A 6,730-nucleotide genomic window follows, 5' to 3' on the forward strand; every position below is an offset into this window, starting at 1 on the left:
TTGGATATGGAGTTTTGGGCGTACACTGATTGTGAGCGGTTGGACAAGTAAGACTTAATAAGATTTGTCGATGTGTTGGAGAAATTGAAAAATCGCCGGAGCTTTAGATAAAGCTGATCGTGATCGACTGTATCAAACGCTTTTGAATGGTCTAAAAGGACGAGAAAGCATGCCTTTTTCTCGTCAATATCAGTCCTCAGTGATTCAGATACTTCCAATAACGCGCTTATGCAGCTATGATCTGCTCGGAATCCCGACTGCACTGCAGATAACATCGAGTTCCGGTGAAGGTATTCTGACATTTGAATGTGAATTAGTTTCTCGAAGATTTTCGATAAATAGGGTAGAATTGCAATGGGACGGTACTCAGAGTTTGATTTTGGAACAGGAAGGATTTTTGCGTGTTTCCAATGTGTTGGAAAAGTGCTCGAGGTCAAAATGCTGTTGAAGAGAAATGTGAGGTAGGGTAAAAGTCGCGGCAGTAGAATGCGAATGAATTTTGGATCAATACCGTCAGAACCGATGGCATTAGACTTAACCTTTATAAAACTTCTAACGACTTCATCATGGGTGACGCATCGAAACTCAAAATCCCCTTCGTTAGATTCGTCTCCGCTAGTTACAGCATTGTCGTAAAATGAAGGACTTGCCGGAATGAATGGTGTATCAATGAATGTGTTGTCGCATTGTCCTGTTTAGATCAAACCCGTTCGTGGGTATTGATTTGGTTACGAAGTTTTTCGGCAAATCACACACACGCGACCCGAACGCAATGTAAGAGAGCAAATGTTTTGATTTTTTTACTTTAGTCTTGTACTGAATTTCATGCAAGCAGGTTGATGCCGCTTTATTTGTTTATTTTTGGGTACACAGAAAAGATTTTGCAGTTGTACAGCAAATATGTGGAGGGAAGAATTTGAAAATGATTTTTGTTTTGTATTAATATTTTTAATGACGCAGAATGCCTCGTCTGCAATGCAACAATAAAAAATGTATGTATGCTTAGAAAGTCTTAAAAAATCATTTTTATACACAATTTGTTTTTTCTCTCAAAAAAATTAACATACATATGAAGAAAAAAAATACTTTTCAAATTATGAAGTTATTTATATTATTTTTAATTTAAGTCATACAAAGCGAACGCGCCAACAATATATTTTTCATTTCACACTCAATATGAAAATCATCACCCTGTTCTGTCAGTGTAATTTTACCCACACATAAACAATTTAAGCGCTCGCTCTTCTTGGTCGGCTATGGTTTAGATACGGCAGCTCTAGGCTTACCAACGCCAATTTCATTAATGACTCTCCACCTGCTTTTGGTGTCTACTGCTTGATTGAATTTAGTTGTGTAATATTCAGTTTTAGCGAGATTTATAAGTTTGTTAACTCTACTTCTGGCTGAACGAAATTCGTCATGGAGTTCGAGTGTTTTGTAACGTTTCCACCGGTTATACGCTCTATCTCTATCGGCAATATACGTTTTGATATCTGAGTTAAACCAAGGCTTATTAGTACCATCGACACGTTTTGTTTTTATAGGGACAGTCTCATTATAAAGAAAAAGAATATTTTGCTGGATGAAATCTGACTGTTGGTCAACCGAGTTTAAATTGTAAATTTCATTCCAGTTAATGTACAGCCATTTCTCTTCCAAGGCACTGTAGTCCAATCTATTATAATTGCGAAATGAATAGGTTTGTTCAGGCTGTGGTACATTGAAGTTATAAGTAAGGAAAATAAGGTCATGTTTGGAAAAACAAGACGCAGAGATCTGGTCGTATAAAAGAATATTGTTCTGATTGTTTACAAAGCATAGGTTTAAGAGTGTGTTTGTGGTTGGGGAGAAATGAGTGGGTAAGGTATTATTCACAGTATGTAGTCCTAACGACAGCATATTGTCAGACAGAGTGGAATCTACGAGTATGTTAGAATTGAAGTCACCGGTTATTACTACTTCGTGATAGCCCAACGTTACTACTTCAAGAATGTCATGAAGTTTAGCAAGATCGATATTATTGTTTGGTCTATATATACAACCGATTAACATTTTACTATTGTTCGATTTAACTTCAATGAATACATGCTCAATTTCATCGCCTACTATGGATCTGGTGTGGAATCTAGCATTAATGTTGTTTTTGGTTAAAATTGCAACACCCCAGCCACGTTGCTCTCTATCCGATCGAAATATAGAATATCCCTTTAGATTCACTAAGGAGTCAGGAATAGAAGAACTGAGCCAGGTTTCCGATACGCACACTATATCAATTCCCGAGTTTTCGAAGAGATATTTGAATTCGTCAATCTTATTCAAAAGACTCTGCGAATTAATATGGCAGATTTTTAACCCTTTTCTTTGCTTAGCAAGGATTCTAACTAAGTTATTAGTGACGTCTGTGGAATTATTGTGCAATCTACCCGATTGCATCATAATTACATTTTCTTGAGATAAAGCAGTCAGCATTGTGTATAATTAAGAATATGAATAAACAAATTGTTCTCCTTGTGTTGGAAACTAAAGAGATATGATTGATTTTAGGGTAAGTTGGAATTGAGATATGCAAAAGTGAGCAATAAAAGTTAACTAAAAAATTAAAATGGATTAAAAAATAAGGATAATATTAAATGAAATAAGAGTATAATGTAGATAATGTTATGGAAACAACATGATAGTGGTGAGGTTTTACTTTTGATTCTGCGGGAACTTGGATTGTAGATTTCCTGATTCGCGAAATTGATCAATGATTGTTGGATGATAAACACATACCTATCCCTATTTGTTGTCATTCCCGTGGGCCAATGTGTTTATTAAGAAAAAATGCTTTAAACGGGTTTTTTGTTTATATATAATCTGTCAATGTAACGACAATTCCCGTTACTTTAAAAATAATCAACAGAAGTGAAAAATGCCGTCAGTTGTTTGAGAACGATTGAAGTGTTTAGACTTTTTTGTGCATGTTTCTGAATTTTAGTCATTAAGGTGGTGATTATTTTTTCCGTTATTTATGTTATAATTTCCTAATTGAAATTTGTTAATTTTTAGTCGGTATTAAATTATTTTATAGAAAATAAGACTTGCACATTTAAATCTAAGAATATTGACGTTTCCATCATTGTCGTGTACTCATTACCTTGGGTATTTTCTAACCACGGTAATGACAAAAGGAACACGGGAATGATATTTTCTATATAAATTTGAGATTATTCAATCTATGATAATTATTTAATAAATTTATTATATAATTACACTGTGATACAAAAGTGGACAAAATTTTTTTGCAGGATTTCTGATGCACAAATTCGGTTTTGTGGGAGTCCATAGAAGACGAAAATACCTTTGGTTTCTTTGGGTCACTTCGGGTTTTGATTTTATAACGGTAAATGTAGTGAATAATGGGCTTTCTTGGATTTTCAAATTTAAACGGACATTACTTCTTTTTTCCACAACCGATTTGCACACACTGTTTTTCATTATAAAGGGGAGAGTAATGCCTTTCGAACAAGTCATAGATTTTTAAAATCGCTTAACAAATGGCTAAGTAATAGTGGTTTAAGTGTGACAAAAACGCATTAAAAAACAGTAAAATGATTTTCCTTGTGCTCTAGCCTGCGTAAACGACACCTAACAGTACAACTATTTACTGTTAACAAGTAGGAAATTTAGTTGGCTTTCCAAAATGGGAAAAACCAACGAAATCGGTTGAAAAATGAATGCGTTATGGCATTTTTTGTGTTTCAACTTTTTGAATTTTTTCATATTTTCCTTTATAAAAGATGGGTATCTTAGCATGTATGATTCTAATTGTGATTATCCTGTTTAACAGTTACGCACAAGATGTCAATGTTTTATAAAGGAAAATATAAAAAAAACCAAAAAGTTGACACACAAAAAATGCCATAACGCATTCATTTTTCAACGGATTTTGTTGGTTTTTCCCATTTTGGAAAGCCAACTAAATTTCCTACTTGCTAACAGTAAATAATTGTACTGTTAGGTGTCGTTTACGCAGCCTAGAGCACAAAGAAAAACATTTTACTGTTTTTTAATGCGTTTTTGTCACACTAAAACCACTATTAATTAGCCATTTGTCAACCAATTTTAAAAATATATGGCTTGTTTGAAAGGCATTAATCTCCCCTTTATAATGAAATACAGTGTGTGCAAATCGGTTGTGGAAAAAAGTAGTAATGTCCATTTAAAGTTGAAAATCCAAGAAAGCCCATTTTTCACTACATTTACCGTTATATAATGAAAAACCGAAGTGACCCAAAGAAACCAAAGGTATTTTCGTCTTCTGTGGACTCCCACAAAACCGAATTTATGCATTAGAACCCCTGCAAATTTTCACTGTAGCACCGTGTTATTAAACATACCATCAAATACAGCATTGCACCATTAAAAGCATTTTTAGAAATGCAGAAGAAAAAATGTAATTTCCATGGGACTACTGTCATTCCCGTGGTTTTTTAAAAATCCTTAAAATCCATAAATATACATGGTCCATCTACCGCTAATCAATGCATAAAATTGTCTTATAAAACAGTATAAGCCGAAATATATATATTTAATCCTATTTTTCGCATTTTGCCGTTTTCGACCCCCAGTCATTTCACAATATTCACCCATATACATACCAACATTAAAGTGAGTCGACCTATGTGTGCCAGTCCGCCAATCTAAACCTTGTAATCAGGCTACATGTTGCATTTTTGGTCCGATCGTTACGAAATTTTTGGCAACTTAAATTTGCACACCTTGTTGCGTGCCCAATCATGACTCCGTCCTGCTTAATACAGCTTCGAACATCTATTTTATTTATGCGATACTATTTCTTTATATAAATGCAAAATATTCCTACAAGGTGTGCTATCAAAATGTTCAATGCACTGTAAAGTCTTTGAGTCCATTTTCCCACAAGTAGTTACTAAACATAAATTCATTTAAATTATTACTAATTGTTCATCTTGCAAAATAGATTGTCCAAATCTTGCCTTTTGATGGTTCCATCCAGGATCGAACTGGAGACCTTCTGCGTGTAAAGCAGACGTGATAACCGCTACACTATGGAACCGTTTGACGTCACATGACAAACATACAGTTTTCATGTCATTCTGCTTTCAGCTCATTATCAATTACAGCGTGTTCTTGAACGTTTTTTTTTGGGTAATTTGTTGTAAGCAGGCGAACAAAGTAATGTATAGAGCTAATTCGGCTTACATATATAAACTTAAATATGTATATAGCTGTACTTGGTCTAATACTAATCGTACTTCATAAAATAATAAACGTACTTTGTGAAGTATTTACCGTATTTTGCTTTAGTGAGATTTAAGCGGTAAGAAAGAAAACTATTTTCCATCATGTTTGCTCTCAGTTGTCAAAACTTTAGAAAAGCTTACCATTACATTACCTTATTAAATCAATATGTTGTTATTAGTTAGTTTACTTTATATTGCAGAACATGAGACATCTATTGTAAATCTGTATTTTATCACTAATGCTCTGTTTCTTTACGTGCAAGAATCTTCAAGTTTTACCACGTTTTATTCGAAAAATGTTCACTTATTTCAGATACCACACAATTCGTATGAAACAGCTCAAAACTTTTGCCACTTTACCATTTTAAAAAGTAACGGAACAGACCATAAAACTGAGTTTTCGTATTATGGTAATATGATATTTGCACTTCTAGAATTGCTTTCAGATGTTAAGGTTATGCCACTGATGGATGCAGTATTCTTTTTGGTGCTGATGAAATCAGAAACTTTTTGAACCTACATACCTACTAAACCTACAAAACGTCTCAGGTTTTCCTTCAGTCCTTCACATAATTCATCCATCAAAATCCCATCCGACCCAAGTCTTTTTCATTTTTATGTTTTTTTTATTATTCTCTTGTAAAAGGATTGTCCAAATCTTGCCTTTTGATGGTTCCATCCAGGATCGAACTGGAGACCTTCTGCGTGTAAAGCAGACGTGATAACCGCTACACTATGGAACCGTTCGTTGTATTAACACAAATACATTGTTTTCACAATTTCATTGTCTATTTATAGAATAACGTACATCCTAATCACCCCTTATAAGTACAAGACAAGCATGCTGCATGTTGTAGTGGCATGCAACATATGTATTTTGTTGTTAGTACACAACATTGTATTAGTCATTCCTAAAGAAATGTGAAAGACTCATATCGACGTGTAGCACTACAAATTATAATGACGAACATTGATACAAAGACCTCGTAGAGTGTGTATGACGTAATGATTCAGTGTGGTTTACAGAGTCAGAGATGAAATGAAATCAATCAGCAAATTAATTAGTGACAATGTTGGCATGTCAGAGTGTTTGTCAAAATAATTAACATCATCCATTTTCTTGAGTTTTATGACAAGTTAAATTCCTGAAAACTATTGACGTTAAGTTGTTAATGTCTAAAACCCATACACTAACCTAATTAATGGTTAATTAAACTGAGAAAAAAAGGGGAACAATCGAAGAAACCGCAAAGCGAAATACCCGTCCATACGGAATGCCCAGTGCATCAAAAAGAAGCACCAAAAATCGACAACTCGTAGTCAAATAAACCATAATGAGTTTTTCGCCGTACAAAGCAGCGGGACCAGTCCGGAACATAAAGGTCCCACTTCAGAAGGTAGTGAAAAAGCTGGCTTGAATTTGCAACGCCTTACAATGCTTTAGTCTGTCAATAAGCAAGGGTAGT

General features: G+C 34.3%; 2 non-coding genes across 2 annotated transcripts; both read right to left on the minus strand.

Annotated features, from left to right (window-relative positions):
• Positions 1–5,004: 5,004 nt before the first annotated feature.
• Positions 5,005–5,077, minus strand: TRNAV-UAC (transfer RNA valine (anticodon UAC)). The gene has a single exon. It is a non-coding gene; the product is annotated as a tRNA-Val (tRNA).
• Positions 5,078–5,934: 857 nt separating this feature from the next.
• Positions 5,935–6,007, minus strand: TRNAV-UAC (transfer RNA valine (anticodon UAC)). Its single transcript has one exon. It is a non-coding gene; the product is annotated as a tRNA-Val (tRNA).
• Positions 6,008–6,730: the final 723 nt, after the last annotated feature.

The sequence above is a fragment of the Musca autumnalis genome, unplaced genomic scaffold (assembly GCF_047663935.1).
Source record: "Musca autumnalis isolate F117 unplaced genomic scaffold, ASM4766393v1 scaffold_5, whole genome shotgun sequence".
In the NCBI taxonomy this organism is placed as follows: Eukaryota; Metazoa; Arthropoda; class Insecta; order Diptera; family Muscidae; genus Musca; species Musca autumnalis.